Source organism: Oncorhynchus clarkii, chromosome 1, assembly GCF_045791955.1.
Source record: "Oncorhynchus clarkii lewisi isolate Uvic-CL-2024 chromosome 1, UVic_Ocla_1.0, whole genome shotgun sequence".
NCBI lineage: Eukaryota > Metazoa > Chordata > Actinopteri > Salmoniformes > Salmonidae > Oncorhynchus > Oncorhynchus clarkii.
The window spans coordinates 8127616-8148853 of NC_092147.1; the positions used below are offsets into that span (position 1 = coordinate 8127616).

General features: G+C 42.2%; 1 pseudogene; it reads left to right on the forward strand.

Annotated features, from left to right (window-relative positions):
* The first annotated feature begins 9774 nt into the window (after positions 1–9774).
* LOC139414359 (protein ANKUB1-like) lies at positions 9775–19994 on the forward strand (annotated as a pseudogene).
* Positions 19995–21238: the final 1244 nt, after the last annotated feature.

Genomic DNA, 21238 nt, shown 5'->3' on the forward strand with positions numbered 1-21238 from the left:
TGCCTCGCCAAACTCCGCCCAGATCCTCACCACCTCACTGGAGGCCTTTTCTCTCCACTGCGACCGCACACCCAGAGAAAACGCCATATACTGTTTGGCCTTGGCCAGGTTAGTCCAAGTTTAAATGACAGCTACGGTGAATATGAATATTTCTCTGGAGGTTTCTTATGAAAGGTGTGAATACTGTCAGAAGAAGCCTCCTATAATCAGTGGTGGTGGGGGGGGAACACATGTAAAAGCTGTTTACACACTTTTTATTTTATTTTGTTCAAGCATTTACCCACCTTTTGTGGAAGATGCATTGAAAGTAGAGGGAGCGTTACTTCTTTAATCCTGAACGGCAATCAGCATTTACCAGTCAATGGTTTTACCACTACATCACTGCCTATGATATACCCTTATCCTCCCTGAATAGATTTCAGTACAAACAAATCATGAGCCAACCATCATGCTTAGAAGGTACATAGTCAAATCAAATCAACTCAAACTTTATTTGTCACATGCGCTGAATACAACAAGTGTAGATCTTTCCGTGAAATACTTTACTTACAAGCCCTTAACAAACAGTGCAGTTCAAGAAGAGTTGAAGAGAATATTTACCTAATAAACTAAAGTAACAAATAATAAAACAGTTGAACTTGTCCGGTGGCCATTTGATTAATTGTTCAGCAGTCTTATGACTTTGGGTTAGAAGCTGTTATTGGTTTACCCTAACAAGTCCTGAAACAAATCATGAGCCAACTATCATGCTTAGAAGGTATATAGTGTCAGTCTTATTGGTTCACCCTAACAAGTTGTTTCAGTATGGGGAGAGGATAGGATGTAAGGGCGCTTCATTAATGTATTGAGGCCATTACATATACAGTATTTCACAAGCTAGGACACAGATTTGGTCTCCTAACCTTGTTCTGGTTGATTGACTCTCTAACAGTGCTGAACAGCTTCCACCCCCAAGTCATTAGACTGCTGAACAGCTTCTACCCCCAAGTCATTAGACTGCTGAACAGCTTCTACCCCCAAGCCATTAGACTGCTGAACAGCTTCCACCCCCAAGTCATTAGACTGCTGAACAGCTTCTACCCCCAAGTCATTAGACTGCTGAACAGCTTCTACCCCCAAGTCATTAGACTGCTGAACAGCTTCTACCCCCAAGCCATAAGACTGATGAACAGCTTCTACCCCCAAGCCATTAGACTGCTGAACAGCTTCTACCCCCAAGCCATAAGACTGATGAACAGCTTCCACCACCAAGTCATTAGACTGCTGAACAGCTTCTACCCCCAAGTCATTAGACTGCTGAACGTTAATTAAATGGCCACCTGCACTATTTGCCCCTTTGTTATTGATGTATTTTTCTAATTGTTTTCCACTGACTCTCTTGAATTGGCTCGATGCACACTCACTACACTCTACCCACACATTCACTGTGACACTGACCGACTTTCACACTAGCTGCTGCTACTGTGTTTATTATCTATCCTGATTGCCTAGTCACTTTTACCCTTACCTACATGTACATACTGTATTACCTCAACTACCTCGCACCCATGCACATTGACTCGGTACTGGTACTCCTTGTATATAGCCTTGTTATTGTGTTACTATTTAGAAAATATTTTCTTACTTTTTAACTCTGCATTGTTGGGAATGGGCTCGTAATAAAGCATCTCACAGTTGTTTTCGGCGTATGTGACCAATACGATTAGATTCTCATCTGAACTAATGAATGCTCTCGTTGTTTATAATGAAGAATTTAATTAAATAATTTGGTTTTCCTTGAAGATTTGAATGTGCTGAGAAAGCCTTTCGTGATGGATCTAGACAATCTGGTGAAAAGGGAGGGTTTGCGACTCTTCTCTTCAAGTGGGAAGGACGATGCGATATCATAAATTCCCTCTGGAGAAAAGGAGCCATGAGATGTTGTCATCGTCTCTGCAACGAAAGACCATCCAGCATGCCATCAATTTACATTTTTACTCATTTATCAGACACTCTTATCTAGAGAGACTTACAAGGAGCAATTAGGATTAAGTGCCTAGCTCAAGAGCACATTGACAGATTTTGCCTCGTAAACTCAGGGATTCTGAACCAGCAACCTATCGGTTACTGGCCCAACCTCTTAACCCACTAGGCTACCACCCAGCCCACAGTACAGTATGTCATAGGTAACAACTCAGAGGAGTACAACGTCTTTCCAAATGAATTAGTGGAATGGTAAAGGGATAATGTCTCAGTCTTGACTGAGCAGCAGCCTAAACAGCAGCAGGGCTTACCTGTAAAGTACACAGTAGGGGAAATGTTCTGAGGCTGGTACTCCAGAGACTCTTGAGGACAGAGGTTCTTACTAACTTTCTTGGAACCCTGGTTGGTGGGAAAAGGCACATTAAAACAAACTGAACATTTTTCGATATCTTAAAGTACAGCATATCAATTGCAAAGAAGCAGTGCAATGCCATGACACAAAGAATCATATATCTCATAAAAGGTCAACAGCAGTGTTATTCATGAAAGATGTATGTGTACTATACCTTTGTATTGAAGGTGAGGACCTGCTCTCCAGTACTGCTGATGGTATCCCTTTCCAAATCAAACACGCCTTCTACAATGCCACTGGTGGCCACGCTGGTAGCGGACTCAAAATAACATTTAGCAGTGGCTTTGGTGATCATTTGAAGAATGACCATGCAAGTAGAAGTCTTTGGATCGTTCTGGACTGAAACATCAAAGTTTATGTTTTCATACTCATCTGACCACTGTCTCAGGAAGCACTTCACTGTCTCTTCAGCAAATATCTGGAGAAGCTGAGAGGAGAGCTCCTTGGATATGGCACATTGTTCCTTTCCCCATTTCAGCCTTGAAAGAATGGAGTCTGAAGCACTTTTGGCTGCTTCCAATGTTAAGACCTGTGGAGTGCTGTGGCTGTCCTGAAGGGCTATCACTTTATCCACCAATTCATGGCTGAAAATGTGGATGGTCCAAGTGGAAATGATTTTTCTCAATTTCCTAACAGCAGATCGGAGGTCGTCAAGATGTGAAGCACCCTGTCCATTTTCCTGTGTGTTCTCAACACTTTCCACCATAATGTCCACTACCACCCCAGCAGCTTGCCTGACTTTGTCCACAAAGGTTACAGGAAGTAAGTCCTCTGTGTGAAAGAAGTCCTCAATGATTGTGTTTCTAACAATGGGAAAGTCAATCTGAGCAGGAAACTCAGTGGGGATGGGAGTCCCGGGTAAAGCAAAGTGCCATTTCGACTGCCTTAATTTTGAAGTAGGTGTTAGAGAGATGGAAGAGCGTGAAGAAGAGGTATTTCTTGTATTTTGGCTGTCAGCACTCCTACAACGGATCGTGTCAATATCCTCCAGCATGGATCCTGAGAGCTCAGTGGTTTTAGGTAGTAATTTGTGCGGAATGTCCACACAGGCATCGTTTACACCAGGTGTAACACTGCTCTGGTTGACCTCAAGATGGCCGAGACTTGCTCTTTGTGATGCAGGACTGCTTTGATATGTAAAGATTTGGATTGAACCAAGTGTTGTGTCTGATCTTTGAAGATCTTTTCTGAGAAACTCTGTAATCTTACTTTGCAGACTGTAGTAGATGTTACGAGCAACAGACCAGATTCTTTTCTCAGAAACCTGTCCAGTGGTGAGCAGGGAGGTTCCAGATACCATGTCAGATGATTGGGTGGTCTGGGTGAGCTCCTGCTGGTCTTTCACCATGGTTTGTATAATATCAGTAGATGTGGTGGATGTAGATACAGACTGGAGGTACTTATCTGTTGTGCCTTCCTCCACAATGTTAAATGATCTAGAGAGGACCTCACTCACTCCTTTCTCAGCTTTGGTTTGGAACTCATGACTAGAGAGTTTTTGGAGGCTCTTTGTTGAAAGACTGTGGGAAGATGCAATGCCTTTGGAGGCAGCCGTGCTGCAATCTAGACTTACTGGAGAGGTTCGCTCAGGAGAACCTTGGAGACGTTCAAACATGTCTTCACATGGTGTTGGGGACCTTGACAAGGAGATGTCCTTCAGCTGAGACAGAACACCACCTACCAACATGTTGACCTCAAGGGACATATCAGATATTTTCTTTCCTACTGTGGAGAAGCAAGGTGCATTTGATGTCTGATCCTCGCATGAGGTCAAGATTGTTGAAATGACCTCTTTGGTACTATTGGTCAGTAGAGCCTCGTCTGTTTCAGTCCAGAGAAGTTTTGAACTCTCGCTGACACCCCTGTGTAGAGCCACTTCAAGGTTCAAACTGTGCAAGTGAGGCACACTCTTACTAGCTTGCCTCAAGTCCTGGCTTGCCAAACCAAGGTACTCCTTAGTCCCAAGATGTCCAGAGTCCTCTGTGGGTATATGACTAGACATTCTGCTCAGCATGTCTGACCTCCGCTGGTGAATGATGAAGTCCTTTAATGTCTTCTTAATATTGTTATATAAACTAGTGGTAGCAGACCAGATCCTGCTCTGTAGCTTTTGTGCATTTTCCTGGAGGTCAGGTTCTCTCTCCTCTACTTCTGCAGGTTGCGCCAAGCTCTGCAGGTCTTCCACAAATGTTTCAATGATGCCAAAGGCAGCAGAATCCGCACAAATATCCTTTGACCATGTGTACTGGTTTTGAATGGAACAAGACCTGGATGCTACAGAATAAGCAGGCTGTGCACTAGTTAAGCTACTGGTGGACTTTTTAACTAGGAACTCACTCACTGCTTGAGTGGCATTTCTCTTAAATTCCTCACTTGAGAGTTTTCTAATACAATCTAACAGACTGGTCAAAGAAGCTGTGGCCTTACTTCTGCTGTCCTCAATTTGACAGGGGAACTCACATACTATTGGTGATGAGGCCCTGGAATGGGCAATATCCCCAAGCTGAGCCAGAACACCCTCTACAAATTTATCTCTCTCAATAGAGAAGCCTGATCCTTTTTCTCCAACAGTGTACACGGGGTCCTCCTTTGACATCTCAGTGTTGTACAAGACCAGAAGCTCTGAGATGACTTCTTTGGTGCAAGTTGTCAGAAGGAGCTTGCTTTCTTCTGACTCAGTTTTTGCCCAAATAAGTTTTGAGCTCTCACTTAGGCCTTTTTGTAAAGTAACTTCACCAGTGGACTCTGGCAACTGAGGCTCACTCTTACTGGGCCTATATTTCATGTTTAAGCAAGGAAGTGGAACTGTCTCCTTAAACTCAGCATTTGTGATGTTGTCATCAGATGTGACAATGCTCTTTAAGGCACATCGCTGAAGCTTGCCGAAATAATCTTTCAAGTTGTTTTGGATGCTGTGGTAAATGTGAACAGCAGCAGACCAGGCACTCTTCTGTTGGGGACTCTCTTCAGATTCAGCCAAGGACTTCATATCTGACACGAAAGTCTTAACAACTACTGACGCTGCTGAGCCCACTGGGTGAATTGACTCTGTCTTTACAATGCCAGACAATGTTTGACCTGATACAGCACCTGTTAACTCAGACTGAACGACTGAACTAGGAAAGCTCAAACTACTGACTTTTTTGTCAAGAACTCCACTCACTGCTTGTATTGCTGATGTTTGAAACTCCCGGCTAGAGAGTTTTTGGATGCTCTTAGATGTGAGCGTGCAGGAGGAACCAGATTCACTAATATTGTAGCTGCTCTCGTATTTCCTTATCAGGGCATCAAGATCCTCAATGAAGCCAACATGCGATGCCAAAAACGTGATCTTGTCCTTCAGATCTTCCAGCAAATTCTGTTCGTTCTCGTCAACAAAAGCCACCATTGTGTCAGAGATGGTGGTCATGACTTGCCCTGTTAGACTCTTGCTCTCTTGGTCAACTTTTTCAAGTTTAACAGCCAGCTCTCTCACCATGCTCTCAGTCACCTTGGTCTGTGAGTCTCCCCTTACCGGTGTCACTAGAGAGGTTTGACTTGCGGAGGCACTCTTAACGACCACTGATAAGGCCGACTTGACATCTTTAGCCAACTCTGCCATTACAGCAGGGGTTAGCATCATAGAGCCTGCACTTCCAGATGGAGAATTGGACATGCATGCAAGTTTGGAGAGAGAACCTTGCAGGCTGTCCTGCACACAGGTGACAAGGGTGTCCTCTGAGACACCTAAGAGGACTTGTAGCGTCTCAGAGTTGGTTGTTTTCTTCTGCACATCAGACAGAGAGGTTAGAGTCCTTGGCGAAAAAAAAAGCAGAAATCATCAAAGTCAAACAAATAATATGTAAGGCTGTGATGCACATTCAGTGTGTCAAATACATCTGCACCATTGAAAACAATGAGGAAAACGCTGCTGTTTCTCTGAGAAAAAACCTTAGTGTGATGTCAGCCTAACTGCTTAATTTCTAAAGCCCAATAAAATGTATTTTGTATAAGTCATTTGTATTGAAACTGGCCTGTAGATATCTATCTATCCTGGCAACATCTATCCTCTACAAAAATCCAAATTGCTATAAACTTCAAATACTGTAACTTCTAATAACTTCAAGGACAATCATAAATACAAGGCAGTTTGAAGAAATGTTAAAGGGAAATTTCTAAATGTTTCAACTTCATATTCATCATCTCCAGCACCACCCCAACATCAGCATATGTGAAAAACGGGCATTTCTATGTTTTGTAGTAAAAAAGAAAGAGGAAGATAAGTGTTTTCTATGACATCATCAACCAATTAGTAGGCAATGCCTACTCATAATTGGTTAAAATCACACGATGCACACTGATGATGTCATTAGAATCTAGAGCTGAGCATTTAACCAACATTTTTGTTATTTTTCAGTTTTTAATTAATTCCCATAATCCATTGCACGCCCACTTGCTTGTCCACTCTGTGTGGAGCAGATACGGAAACCTCATTAACTGAGACGGAGAGACGAGAGAATGCATGAGAGAGATAAAAAGCAGTTGCGTTGCGAGGAGTCTCTACCTGGAAATACATGATCTAAGTGATTGACAGTTGGTGTTCAGCGGTCATAAAAGTAGGTCTTATTTACTTAGAAGAACTACTAAAATAGTGATTTTGTCAGACAGGATAAGCAGCAGCTCTATAGATGAGTTGATGACTTGGAATGAAATAATAAAGTCATCAAATAAATATTTTATATGAGAAAGTAAATGATGGTTGATAAGTCATAAACAGTAATGGACAGTCACTACCATCATGGGACTTGTATTCATTGTTTTATTATGTGTTGTTACAGCATTCAACACACATAATCCATAGTGCATTCAATGTCTAAAAAAAGTATTGAAATCCAAAACCGTGATTATTTTTTAAATATTTGAATGGAAACCAAACCAACCTCAAAAAGCACTAATTTCTCAGCACTATTGGAAACAGTTACGTCCCTCTATATTTTTTTTACTACAAAGCATGGAAATGTGTAATTTTCACATATGGTGATGCTGGAGATGAATATGAAGTTGTTAAATTTCCCTTTAAGAACATACCTCATGGCCCCCTTGGGCAGGTAGCTTCCACTGCCCAGACTGCCCTTAGTCAGGTAAATCTCCTTGAACTTAAGTTGTGATTCCTGCACTTCTTCCTCTTCCTGCTCCATACAGTTGGAGGAAGGGTAGGGAGTCGGGATGCGAAAGCTATTGTAAGACTTTCGACTGCCTGGCCTCTTAGGTACACCAGCCTCAGTAAATCTCACGCGGGACTTGGTGTTAACCTTATCGTCTAACAGACTGGTGAGTGACGCTGTGAGAGATCTCTGTGACAATGGAGAAGAGGCAGCATCTTGGATGCCCAGTAGTTCGTAAAGACCTGGGATGATGATCTGCATCAGCTTGTCCGATAAAAACTGGACAATCCTCAGACACAAGCCGGCAAGCTGTTGTTTTGTCAGCTGTATTCCAGAAACAGAAGAAGTGTTTTAAAATGTTGCATAGTGCGTCTTTCAAAAGCTTATGAACAAGGTTAAACATTAGGCAGAGTTTTCATGGTAATCTGATTAAATTGTCAGTAACATGATCTTACCGGGTCAAACATGCCCTCACGAATCCCCCTCCATTGCCTGAAAACAATATTGTTATAAATGTTGTCATATCAGGATGCGTGGCAGAATAGTTTTTATTTAATTATTTGCCTGATCGTGAAGTTATACTTGCTTTGTGTCAGTTGTTTTGGCAAAATTGCAATGTGACAACTTTTCTAGCACTGAACATTTTTTTCCAATTGATCAGTTTCTAATTTGATCCTATTTCCTTGAAGGTGTTGAAGGTTCTAGTACCAAAGAAAACAGAACATACTTCTCAGTTAGGTTTTGAAGGAAGTCCATAAGTGTCAGATGTTCCACATTGTTGAGCTTTCCCTCTTCTGTGGTTTCCATCACTGAGGTTGCTCTGCTCCTGGTAGAATTGCTCTGCTCCTGGTAGAAATGTAATTATATTGCAAATAATCAAACTTAATATACAACAAATATCATACTGAAATGATTATTAAATGTTAAAGAGTGGAGGAGCATTGGCAACGTTGGGCCAATTAAACAACTGCAACACAACAGAGATGGTTGTGGTACGTCAACATTGCCAATGATAGCATCACTATAACATTTTATTGGATTAATGTTGTAATATGAAATGACAAGGTCAACTTACCATCTCATTGACAGCTTCAGAGGTCAGGTGGTCATCCATCACACAGACAGGCAGGTCTAGAGACTGGGACAAGGCTCTATGGTCATAACCAGGAGAGAATGGAAACATCAGAGCAGTCCCAATGGCAGAATCTAACCACTGTCTTCATGTCAAAGACTCACTCACTCATTTGCTTTGTCAAACCTACCCCTTAGAATGACTTCGATATTAAAAACCCAGGCTTTCCTAAAATGTTTACCTCAGCAAGTCTAGAACCCAGGTGTGTCTACAAAACACATGTACTCCTCCATAAGGTTCATGGGTTCCCTATTATTTTATCCCAGTACAAGAGGGGCAACTGGATTCAGGATTAAACACAAGCAGTCTTTAAGGTATATCTTATTACAGTTTAGGCCTACCTTATTATTTTCTTCGATCTGGCAATATCATTTTAAGGAATGAAATCTGTTTTGTTGCTAGTATTATTAGTAACTTTAGGAAAATACAGCTGTAAAGTACAAGAATCAGCTACTTTCTGAAGGGCAGCCAAGCTCATAAGCAATTTAGAACCTACAGACAATTATGACAAAATTGGAACGCATGAATGCGTCACAAACGCCTTGTGGTCACATGTTATTTTAGGGCGTGGCTCCGCATTCGTGACCGGTTCTCATATTTCTATTTCCCGGTATCCGTTAGTGCTGGAATTTGCCATTAATACTTTTCTCATGCCGAAACCGGATTAAATACATACCGGTAGTTAAATGACAAAAATTATGATATTCGCAATGTCATTAAACAACAACAAAAAACATAAATAGCTACTACAATTTCGAAACATGATTTTGTCATCAGTTCAGTACCATTTGTTTGATTTTGTGGACCCACGACTAGACTTTATCCATGTTAGCTAGTTGCTAGCGATGCTAGTCAGCATAGGCTGCTACGTGATAAACAGTTCGCGTTAGCGAATTAGCTACCTAGCTAGCCAGCCTAACAAGCTGTCACATCCAGTGGAAACCGATGCAACCCTGCTGCCAAATAAGGGCTAGCTCGATGACCCGTGGTAACAGTGAGGTCCCCATGAGTTTCAAGGCTTTAATAAGTGCTATCGTGCAGAAAAAGCGAATAAAATACTGGTTGATGAGCTAGCTAAATTAGCTAGCAAGACGGGTATGACCGTTAACAGCGTGCATGCACAAATGCATGACGACACATTGTATCTCAGTGAAGCAGGCATGCAGAACGAGATCGCCCCACCAAGCCAGATAGTAGAGGGGTACAACAACGCCGGGACACAGAGGCATAGCTCATACAATTATATTTTGTTCCAGTCAATGACAATACATGTTGAAAAATAAATACCTGCGTCAAATATATGGCATCGCATGCTAGTGCAAAGATAGCTTGCATGAATTTTTTTTAAATCCGGTGACCACTAGATGTCCTCGTATATCCACATTTAGATCAAATATACTTGATTTTTCATCAGTACTGTGAATGACAAGCCCACTGAATCTAGTTTAATAATCTTTATACTCAGCAGGTAGAGGCCTAGGTACTTCAAATCAGTGCTTAATTTGAGCAGGATCATGCCAGAACAGGATCCGGCACCGTTCCGTTCTGGACTGTTTTGTTCCGGAACCTACTTGGCCGAATCCGGTACCTCTCGTGCCATGAAAAATAATTTTCACTTTTTGCTATGTAACACTTATAATAAAAGCGATCAAAGTTCATTCGAGTTGCCTCTTCGTCAATTATCCTGCCCACTCATCTCTCCCGAGTTGCACTTCATCATTTGTTTCCTTATAGAATCATAGCTGCATGAAGGGTTCTGGAGGAATTTTCTAAAGTTACGGAATTACTGCTGTCTGTTCAGAAATAAATTAAATCATTCAGAATAGCCTAATACGTCATGAGAAGCCCTATAATTTAGCTACAGAGGACCAATAGCTTATTTTTTAAATAGCCTAGCTGCGGATTGTAGCCCAATAACAAAGAATAGCCTACAGTCGGGAACGCGAGGCAAATCTGTCAGTGAAAAAACAGCACGCAGACAAAACAGGCCTTTTGCAATATTTCAAATACAATCGAGGGAAAACACAGGTTGAAAAGCAATGACTCTTGCTGAAAAGATAAGACTATGCTGTAGACTACCAAAATATTTGATCAACTCCCAAACATTGTTTTACAAAACAGAGAGAGGGAGAGATAGGCTTTTGACACGAGCGCATCGACAATCTCCAGCGAGTGAGCTGCGCATCATTGGGTGAGTCAGTGAAACTGGAAAGCATTTTTAGGACTAATTTCCTCCTCATATTGTAGCCTAGTATATGTTTCTCCACAACCCTAGGCCTATAGGCTATTGATGGATTCAAGACAAGGTCGTTTTTATTGATCTCAGATACTAAGTTTGTCAGTGTCAAAGTAGCCTGCCATTTCGATCATTTGTGCGGATTAAAAAAAGATAATGCCAAAGTCTCCAGTCATGTAAAAGGATGTAGAATTGCACGAAATGCGGTTTTAAAAAGGCCAACACTTTCCCGGACCCTAGGCTACTAAAAATGTTCCCCATGTGTTCACCTACTGTAAATGGCTCTACTCTACTGCTCTACCCAAATGTGATGATATGCGTTCAATGCTCTATTATAATAGGTGATCTTTTTTCTCATGAGTTCTGGTACCACAGAGCCCCCCCTCTGGCACCTCCCAATTTACAAATTAAGCTCTGCTTCAAATTTTTATTTTACAAGGCAAGTCAGTTAAAAACAAATTCTTATTTTCATTAAAGGCCTAGGAACAGTGGGTTAACTGCCTGTTCAGGAGCAGAATGACAGATTTGTACCTTGTCAGTTCAGGGATTTGAACTTGCAACCTTTCGGTTACCAGTCCAACACTCTAACCACTAGGCTACTTGTCTTCATGAAGGGTTTCATGTGAGCCTGTTTGCATCCCTCCCAGCTGCCCACTGCATTGAGGCTAGGTAACACAGTCACCACAGATAAATCCATGATAACCAAAAACAAGCATTTCTCAACGGCTGGCCATGCCTTCCTCCTGGCTACTCCAACCTCGGCCAACAGCTCCATGGGAAAGGAAGATGATTCTAAGAAGCAATTTGTTCATTTGGCTGGTGTCAAGTAAAGTATGTGACTAGTACTTACAATAGGAGACATGGTTATGTGATGGGGTGATAGTACTTACAGTAGGAGACATGTGATGGGGCGATAGTACTTACAGTAGGAGACATGTGATGGGGCGATGGTACTTACAGTAGGAGACATGTGATGGGGCGATAGTACTTACAGTAGGAGACATGTGATAGGGCGATAGTACTTACAGTAGGAGACAGCCACGCCAGCAGTGCTTTGTCAACATTGTCCCATCACGCACTAGTGACTCCTGTGGCGGGCCAGGTGCAGTGCACGCAGCAGTGCACGCTGACACGGTCGACACGGCTGGCTTCCAGGTTAAGCGGGCATGGTGTCATGAAGCAGTGTGGCTTGGCTGGGTTGTGTTTCGGAGGACGCACGGCTCTTGGCTCTCGCCTCTCCCAAGTCCATATGGGAGTTGTAGCAATGGGACAAGACTGTAACTACCAATTGGATACCACTAAATTGGAGAAGAAAAAAAAAGAATTCACCTTGGGGGTTTGTGGTATATGGCCAATATACCTCCACGTTGCGTTGTGCCTAAGAACAGCCCTTGACCGTGGTATATTGGCCATATACCACACCTCCTTGGGCCTTATTTCTTAATTGTACACATTTGGACACTTTTACAATTATTGTATGGTAAACATTGACATCTGCCTGGGTGGAACACCCTCCATAATGGGTGTCTGTGTGGGACACCCTCCATTACGGCTCCATCAGTGCTGAGCCCTCTCACTCTGATTGTATGGGACACTCAATTACGGCTCCTTGTGTTTCCAATCTTCTTCCTCTGGCAGGATTACTTCCACGTGCAACTGTCAGACGACAAGCAGGTGAGGTACTTCCTGGAGCTGAGCTATGCTGGTGCCATCCTTCGGGACAGCTGGGTCCTGACAGACGTTGGCATCACCCCTAGCAGTGCCATCTGCTGCCTGCTGAAGGTACCAGCCAAACACCTAGCTGTTTCTACCCGTGCTTGAAAATGCATATCAAAGTGAGCTGGCTATTGCTTGAAACAGCTTCATACTATCATTAACATAAAGTGTTTCAGATTTAGTGTGGTAATATATAGTATGGTTATATAGTATGGTTAAATAGTATGGTTATATAGTATGATTATATATATTATGGTGATATAGAGTGTGGTAATATATAGTATGGTTATATAGTATGATTATACAGTATGGTTATATAGTATGATTATATAGTATGATTATATAGTATGGTTATATAGTATGATTATATATATTATGGTGATATAGAGTGTGGTAATATATAGTATGGTTATATAGTATGATTATACAGTATGGTTATATAGTATGGTTATATAGTATGATTATATAGTATGGTTATATAGTATGATTATATAGTATGATTAGGTATGATTAGGTGATTTAGTTCATTCAAACAGGTGCCATTAATACAGGTAACGAGTGGAGGACAGAGGAGCCTCTTAAAGAAGAAGTTACAGGTCTGTGAGAGCCAGAAATGTTGCTTGTTTGTAGGTGACCAAATACTTATTTTCCACCATAATTTGCAAATAAATTCATTAAAAATCCTACAATGTGATTTTTCTGGATTTTTTTTTCTTCTCATTTTGTCTGTCATAGTTGAAGTGTACCTATGATGAAAATTACAGGCCTCTCTCATCTTTTTAAGTGGGAGAACTTGCACAATTGGTGACTGACTAAATACTTTTTTGCCCCACTGTATAGTGTGGTGGTATATAGTATGGCGATATATAGAATGTTGAGGTCACCCTGCTTGAGACTTAAAGTAATATTGCCCTTGCTCAACCAAGACCATGGTTATGGTAGAGTGATTGGTTAGTAAGGACACTGCTTTATACCGAGACCATGGTTATGGTAGAGTGATTGATTAGTAAGAACACTGCTTCGTGAGTGTGAAGTGTTGTTGTACAGAGGTCCCTGGGTACATGTCCAGAGCCAGACAGGGACAGAACTCACTCTGTTCCACAAAGTTCTGTGGAAGATTTGCTAACAGAGGAGAGTGGTTATGTATCTAAGTACAAATGTAACCATCAGAATAATGTTTATTTGTGTTCCTTACTCCTTACTTACACATCCCATCATTGACATAGTCAAAGCCAGACCTTCTGTCTGTCTCTCCTTCTTGCTGGTTGACTAGAGTGGAAATCTATAGTATTGTATGGTTGACCTGGGATAGAGCTGAAATGTGGCCCGATGTAGTGTTGCCTTTGTACCAAACACCCTTACAGTCATAAACCTTTTCCCCATGTAATCGCCTCGACCTCAGTCTGGTGTTCGCTAACAGTATCTGAAGAGTCTGTATACCCAGTGGTGTATAGTACAGTAGAGCACAGCAGAGTACAGCAGACAGAGTACAGCAGAGTACAGTAGAGAACAGTAGAGCACAGCAGAGTACAGTAGAGTACAGTAGAGCACAGTAGAGTACAGTAGAGCACAGCAGAGTACAGTAGAGTACAGTAGAGCACAGCAGAGTACAGCAGAGTACAGCAGACAGAGTACAGCAGAGTACATTAGAGCACAGCAGAGTACAGCAGACAGAGTACAGTAGAGTACAGTAGAGTACAGTAGAGTACAGCAGAGTACAGTAGAGCACAGTAGAGTACAGCAGGCCGTATAGTAGGAGAAGAAGAGGCCCTTTGGGTTCATTGAAATACATATTCATAATATTTCTGTTAACAATTTAATCTGCACCCAGATTAGTCTTCAATTTAATTTTCACCCAGATTAGTGTTCAATTTAATCTGCACCCAGATTAGTGTTCAATGTGATAGAACAAAACTCAGTACAGCACATGAATTAGAAAATGTTGTTACAAATTTGAGCCACGAGATGGTGGTAGATTATAAATTTAAATAGCATGGACCTTTGATTTGTCTCTGGATAGAAATTGCCCTTGGGCACAGATCTAGGATCAGTTTACTCTCACCAAATCCTAACCATTACTATTAGCAGTAAAAAAACACAAACCAGACCTAAGATCAGTGCAAAGGAGCCACTTCATCTTACCCCTGTAATTATATGACTCCTAACTTATATATACTGAGTGTACCAAACATTAGAAACACCTTCCTAATATTGAGTTGCACCCCGCCTTTTGCCATCAGAACAGCCTCAATTTGTTGGGGCATGGACTCTACAAGGTGTTTGAAAGCGTTCCCCAGGGATGCTGGCCCATGTTGACTCCAATGCTTCCAACAGTTGTGCCAAGTTGGCTGGATGTTCTTTGGGTGGTGGACCATTCATGATACACACAGGAAACTGTTGAGTGTGAAAAACCCCAGCAGCATTGCAGTTCTTGACACAAACCGGTGCACCTGGCACCTACTACCCCGTTCAAAGGCACTTAAATATTTTGTCCTTCACCCTCTGAATGGCACACATACAATTATGCCTCAATTGTCTCAACCTGTCCGCTCCCCTTCATCTACACTGAAGTGGATTTAACAAGTGACATCATTAAGGGATCATAGCTTTCACCTGGATTCACCTGGTCAGTCTTTGTCATGGAAAGCACAGGTGTTCATAATGTTTTGTTTACTCGGTGTATAAACACAACATAGGTATTTATGTAAAACAAGTGAATTTACTGTATGTCCATGGTCTTATACTTCAGCGGGAGCCGGTGGTGCGTGTGTTCAGTGCCGTGACGGGGGAGACCCTCTCAGTCTTGGGCACTGTGTTTCTCCTGAGTACGTCTGTGGCCAGGCTCATGACCCTGGTGTCCCAGCAGTGTGGGCTTCCCGTCAGCTCCTTCAGACTGAGCTCTCCCACCGGCCTGCAACTCTACGACTGCAACCGGCTGCACGACTACGCCATTGACCTCGGTATGGCCTTCCTTGTGCAGTAGATCAATGGTCCTCTGGCTCAACACCTTATGGATGTAACACAGAGACAAATGGACTGTATGGAACACATTCTTGGTTCATGGCAACCAGGAGGACAACCTGCATGTGTCTCTGTCTCCCAGGGGCTACTCTACGGTTGGACACCTGGGATGGGTGGGCGGAGTTCCTCAGAGGCTGCTTCCTGGGACACAGACTGACCGTCCAACGACACCTGTCTAGGGAGAGACCTGTGATGAGGTCAGAATACACATCTACACACTGAACTGTATGATAGACTTACTATCAACAGTGATGGTACTGAACCTTTATATAGCTTTCAATGATGGTACTGACCCTGTATATAGCTTACAATGATAGTACTGACCCTGTATATAGCTTACAATGATAGTACTGACCCTGTATATAGCTTACAATGATAGTACTGACCCTGTATATAGCTTACAATGATAGTACTGACCCTGTATATAGCTTACAATGATAGTACTGACCCTGTATATAGCTTACAATGATAGTACTGACCCTGTATATAGCTTACAATGATGGTACTGACCCTGTATATAGCTTACAATGATAGTACTGACCCTGTATATAGCTTACAATGATAGTACTGACCCTGTATATAGCTTACAATGATGGTACTGACCCTGTATATAGCTTACAATGATGGTACTGACCCTGTATATAGCTTACAATAATAGTACTGACCCTGTATATAGCTTACAATGATAGTACTGACCCTGTATATAGCTTACAATGATAGTACTGACCCTGTATATAGCTTACAATGATAGTACTGACCCTGTATATAGCTTACAATGATAGTACTGACCCTGTATATAGCTTACAATGATAGTACTGACCCTGTATATAGCTTACAATGATAGTACTGACCCTGTATATAGCTTACCAATGATAGTACTGACCCTGTATATAGCTTACAATAATAGTACTGACCCTGTATATAGCTTACAATGATAGTACTGACCCTGTATATAGCTTACAATGATAGTACTGACCCTGTATATAGCTTACAATGATAGTACTGACCCTGTATATAGCTTACAATAATAGTACTGACCCTGTATATAGCTTACAATGATAGTACTGACCCTGTATATAGCTTACAATAATAGTACTGACCCTGTATATAGCTTACAATGATAGTACTGACCCTGTATATAGCTGATATACTACTGACCTGACTTACAATGATAGTACTGATATAGCTTACAATGAGTATATAGCTGACAATAGCTTATACTGACCCTGTATATAGCTTACAATAATAGTACTGACCCTGTATATAGCTTACAATGATAGTACTGACCCTGTATATAGCTTACAATGATAGTACTGACCCTGTATATAGCTTATATTCTCGTGTTTTTTTCCTTCATACGTTTTTTCTCTTACCCTGATATTTAATACTGCATTGTGGGAAAGAGCTTGCAAGTAAGCATTTTACTGTACTGTTTTATAACCCACTGTATCTTGTGAACTTGACAAAAAAAACTTGAAACGTGTTATAAATACATTGATTCTGTATTATTCCAGGTTCCAGCTCCGGGTGGCACTCTACATCGCTGCTTCTCTGGGCCACCTGGACCTGGCCGGCTGGCTGCTGGAGAGGGGGGTGCGTGTCATTGAGCCGGTGGGGGTTCACCCTTACCGTGAGTGGTGCCACCAGACGGCCCACCCCGACGTCGCCAAGTGTCCCGCTGTCGCCTCCATCGAGCACGGCCAGCTCACCATCCTCAAACTCTTTATCGCCAGCAGCGTTCTGACCCTTGCCTGTCGGGATCCCCAGGGTCGCGACCCCCTGAGGATCGCCCTTCAGTACGGCCACAGGGAGTGTGTGAGTCACCTGGCCACCAGGCTGTGCTCTGTGGTGGTCCTCCCAGGTATGGCCCTGCCCATGCGGACATACCTCCAGATAAAGGGCTGGGTGAGGCTGGGGCAGAGGAGGGCAGCATCCAGGCACTGCATGGGCCTCAACAGGGCTCTGTTCAGGAACAGGGTGGGCGACACGGTCCTGGTGGACGGCTTCACCCTCCCCAAGATGTCCTCCAAGCCCAGGAGGAGTGAGGCCAAGGCGGGTATCAGGGTGATGTCCACAGCCTCTCAAAGTTTGACCCCCATCAACTGCCCATCTCATGTATCCTGCCCGCTCCGCGCCCTGGCATCCCAGGATAAACCTCTTCAACTACCGAAGCAACACCCTGTGGCCACGAGGGATGAAAGAGAGAAGAAGAGGGAATGTGGAGGGAAGGGATGTGAGGAGGATGAGAGTGGGGATCAGAACAGCAACCAATGGAGGAGCAGAGTCCCGCTCCCGCCCATTTCCAGAGACACCAATCTCAGACCTGTGTTTGCCTCGCCAAACTCCGCCCAGATACTCACCACCTCACTGGAGGCCTTTTCTCTCCACTGCGACCGCACACCCAGAGAAAACGCCATATACTGTTTGGCCTTGGCCAGGTTTTACCACTTCATCACTGCCTATGATATACCCTTATCCTCCCTGAATAGATTTCAGTACAAACAAATCATGAGCCAACCATCATTCTTAGAAGGTACATAGTCAAATCAAATCAACTCAAACTTTATTTGTCACATGCGCTGAATACAAGTGTAGATCTTTCCGTGAAATACTTTACTTACAAGCCCTTAACAAACAGTGCAGTTCAAGAAGAGTTGAAGAGAATATTTACCTAATAAACTAAAGTAACAAATAATAAAACAGTTGAACTTGTCCGGTGGCCATTTGATTAATTGTTCAGCTGTCTTATGACTTGGGGTTAGAAGCTGTTATAGGTTTACCCTAACAAGTCCTGAAACAAATCATGAGCCAACTATCATGCTTAGAAGGTATATAGTGTCAGTCTTATTGGTTCACCCTAACAAGTTGTTTCAGTATGGGGAGAGGATAGAATGTAAGGGCGCTTCATTAATGTATTGAGGCCATTACATATACAGTATTTCACAATGCTAGGACACAGATTTGGTCTCCTAACCTTGTTCTGGTTGATTGACTCTCTAACAGTGCCTTCACACAGAGACCATGGTTGCAGCAGCTGAATGTAGCGCGGACTCTGTCCAGGAGGAGTGCTCAGCACATTGGGTAGACACCAGGATCCTGGTCATTAGGCAGATTAAACATACTGAAACAAGGAGGGACAACCTGGAATTGTCCAAAAAGGAACTCTTATTTTTTTTTTTACAGTGAACAAGATGAGACTTTGGAACGGATGATGCCTGAAACAATGCGGACGACTTAGAATTTCGTTCCTTTGGATGAGGCTTATAGATATAGTCAGTACTGTGTTTGATTTGTGTGCAGAAAGTTTACAACGGCAGGCAGTGGATTCTCAGTCATTCCTATTCTCAAGTAACAAAAAACGTATCATATTTCACTGGCTATTTGTAGTAGCCAAATGTGAATGGAATTATTATTATTCTAGAATCATTTAGTTGACTGAATGTGACTATGTGGTTGTGCTGTATGTGATTGTACTGAATGTGGTTGTACTGTACGTGATTGTAAGTGTTTGACATGGGTCTAATTGAGGCTCCCCCCCCCCCCCCCACACTTAACACTAGTTTTTATCCATAGAAATCCTCACTTGCTGATGAAGACATATAGTGGTTGAAATCAATGTAAAATACAGTATGAACACTGCTGCCTTAAAACTCTTTTATTAAGATGTGGATCATTATTGCTCATTTAAATGAGTCTGTGCAGTGTCAAAATAATACACCTGATACATAAGGGGGGGAAAAATGCTAAAAATAGCACAAGACATGAAATAATGGCATTATGGGAAAATAATACATACTGTATTTCACATAGAGTATTTGACAAACTCTTTATTTACGTTACAAAACTGACAACTACTGTAACGATGTGTTAGCACAGCATGTGTCATCATTCCCCTGCAGTGTGTGGATTTACACAGCAACATAGCAGACAGCTTAAATAGTTTATTTTTATTTAACCTTTATTTCACTAGACAAGTCAGTTAAGAACTAATTCTTATTTACAATGATGGCCAAACCTGGACGACGCTGGGCCAATTATGCGGCATCCTATGGGACTCCCAATCACTTGGGAGTGGGAAGGATACCAAATCCAATATCACACACTTCCTCCTTAGTATTCTGAGAACTGTCAGATAGCTGTGAGAGCTATGAGTGGATCGTGGACCCATGCATAAATGATAACTTTGCTGTAACTCAGTGGGGCAAGTAGAACATCCGGGTTAGTGTATGTGCATTATCTGGACAGTTGATTGTCTTTGTCTCAAAGCCTTTCCATTTCTGGGGTATTGAAGAAGCTTCTGATCTCAACCTTCTTGACAGGTAAGAAACACTTGGTTAGTGTATGTGTCTTATCCAATGGGTTGTCAGGTGAACGTTGAAGATGCTTCTTGGAGGTGATCTAATGATGTCATTTGAATCGCTGTCATTGAGTTGCTCACTGGACAAGACAATTATTCACTGAAAATTAAATCTGTCTTTCATTTCACTTATGTTGATACTTGATTGGCTATTTGCTGTGTTTTGAAAATACAAAAATAAATATAACTGTTTTATGAAGCACTTGTAGACATTCATTGTTTTCAAAATCATATTTTCAGCAAAACAGATATACGTTTACAATATGACATCAAATCAAATAAAAATAAAATAAGTGATATGTAAATGATTGTCAAAAGGCTCCAACCACCCAAGTCATAGACTGTTCACTCTGCTACCACACGGCAAGCGATACGAGAGCACCAAGTCTGGGACAAAAGGCTCCTTAACAGCTTCTACCCCCAAGCCATTAGACTGCTGAACAGCTTCTACCCCCAAGTCATTAGACTGCTGAACAGCTTCTACCCCCAAGTCATTAGACTGCTGAACAGCTTCTACCCCCAAGTCATTAGACTGCTGAACAGCTTCTACCCCCAAGTCATTAGACTGCTGAACAGCTTCTACCCCCAAGTCATTAGACTGCTGAACAGCTTCTACCCCCAAGTCATTAGACTGCTGAACAGCTTCTACCCCCAAGTCATTAGACTGCTGAACAGCTTCTACCCCCAAGTCATTAGACTGCTGAACAGCTTCTACCCCCAAGTCATTAGACTGCTGAACAGCTTCTACCCCCAAGTCATTAGACTGCTGAACAGCTTCTACCCCCAAGTCATTAGACTGCTGAACAGCTTCTACCCCCAAGTCATCTGCTGAACAGCTTCTACCCCCAAGTCATCAGACTGATGAACGTTAATTAAATGGCCACCTGCACTATTTGCCCCTTTGTTATTGATGTATTTTTCTAATTGTTTTCCACTGACTCTCTTGAATTGGCTCGATGCACACTCACTACACTCTACCCACACATTCACTGTGACACTGACCGACTTTCACACTAGCTGCTGCTACTGTGTTTATTATCTATCCTGATTGCCTAGTCACTTTTACCCTTACCTACATGTACATACTGTATTACCTCAACTACCTCGCACCCATGCACATTGACTCGGTACTGGTACTCCTTGTATATAGCCTTGTTATTGTGTTACTATTTAGAAAATATATTCTTACTTTTTAACTCTGCATTGTTGGGAATGGGCTCGTAATAAAGCATCTCACAGTTGTTTTCGGCGTATGTGA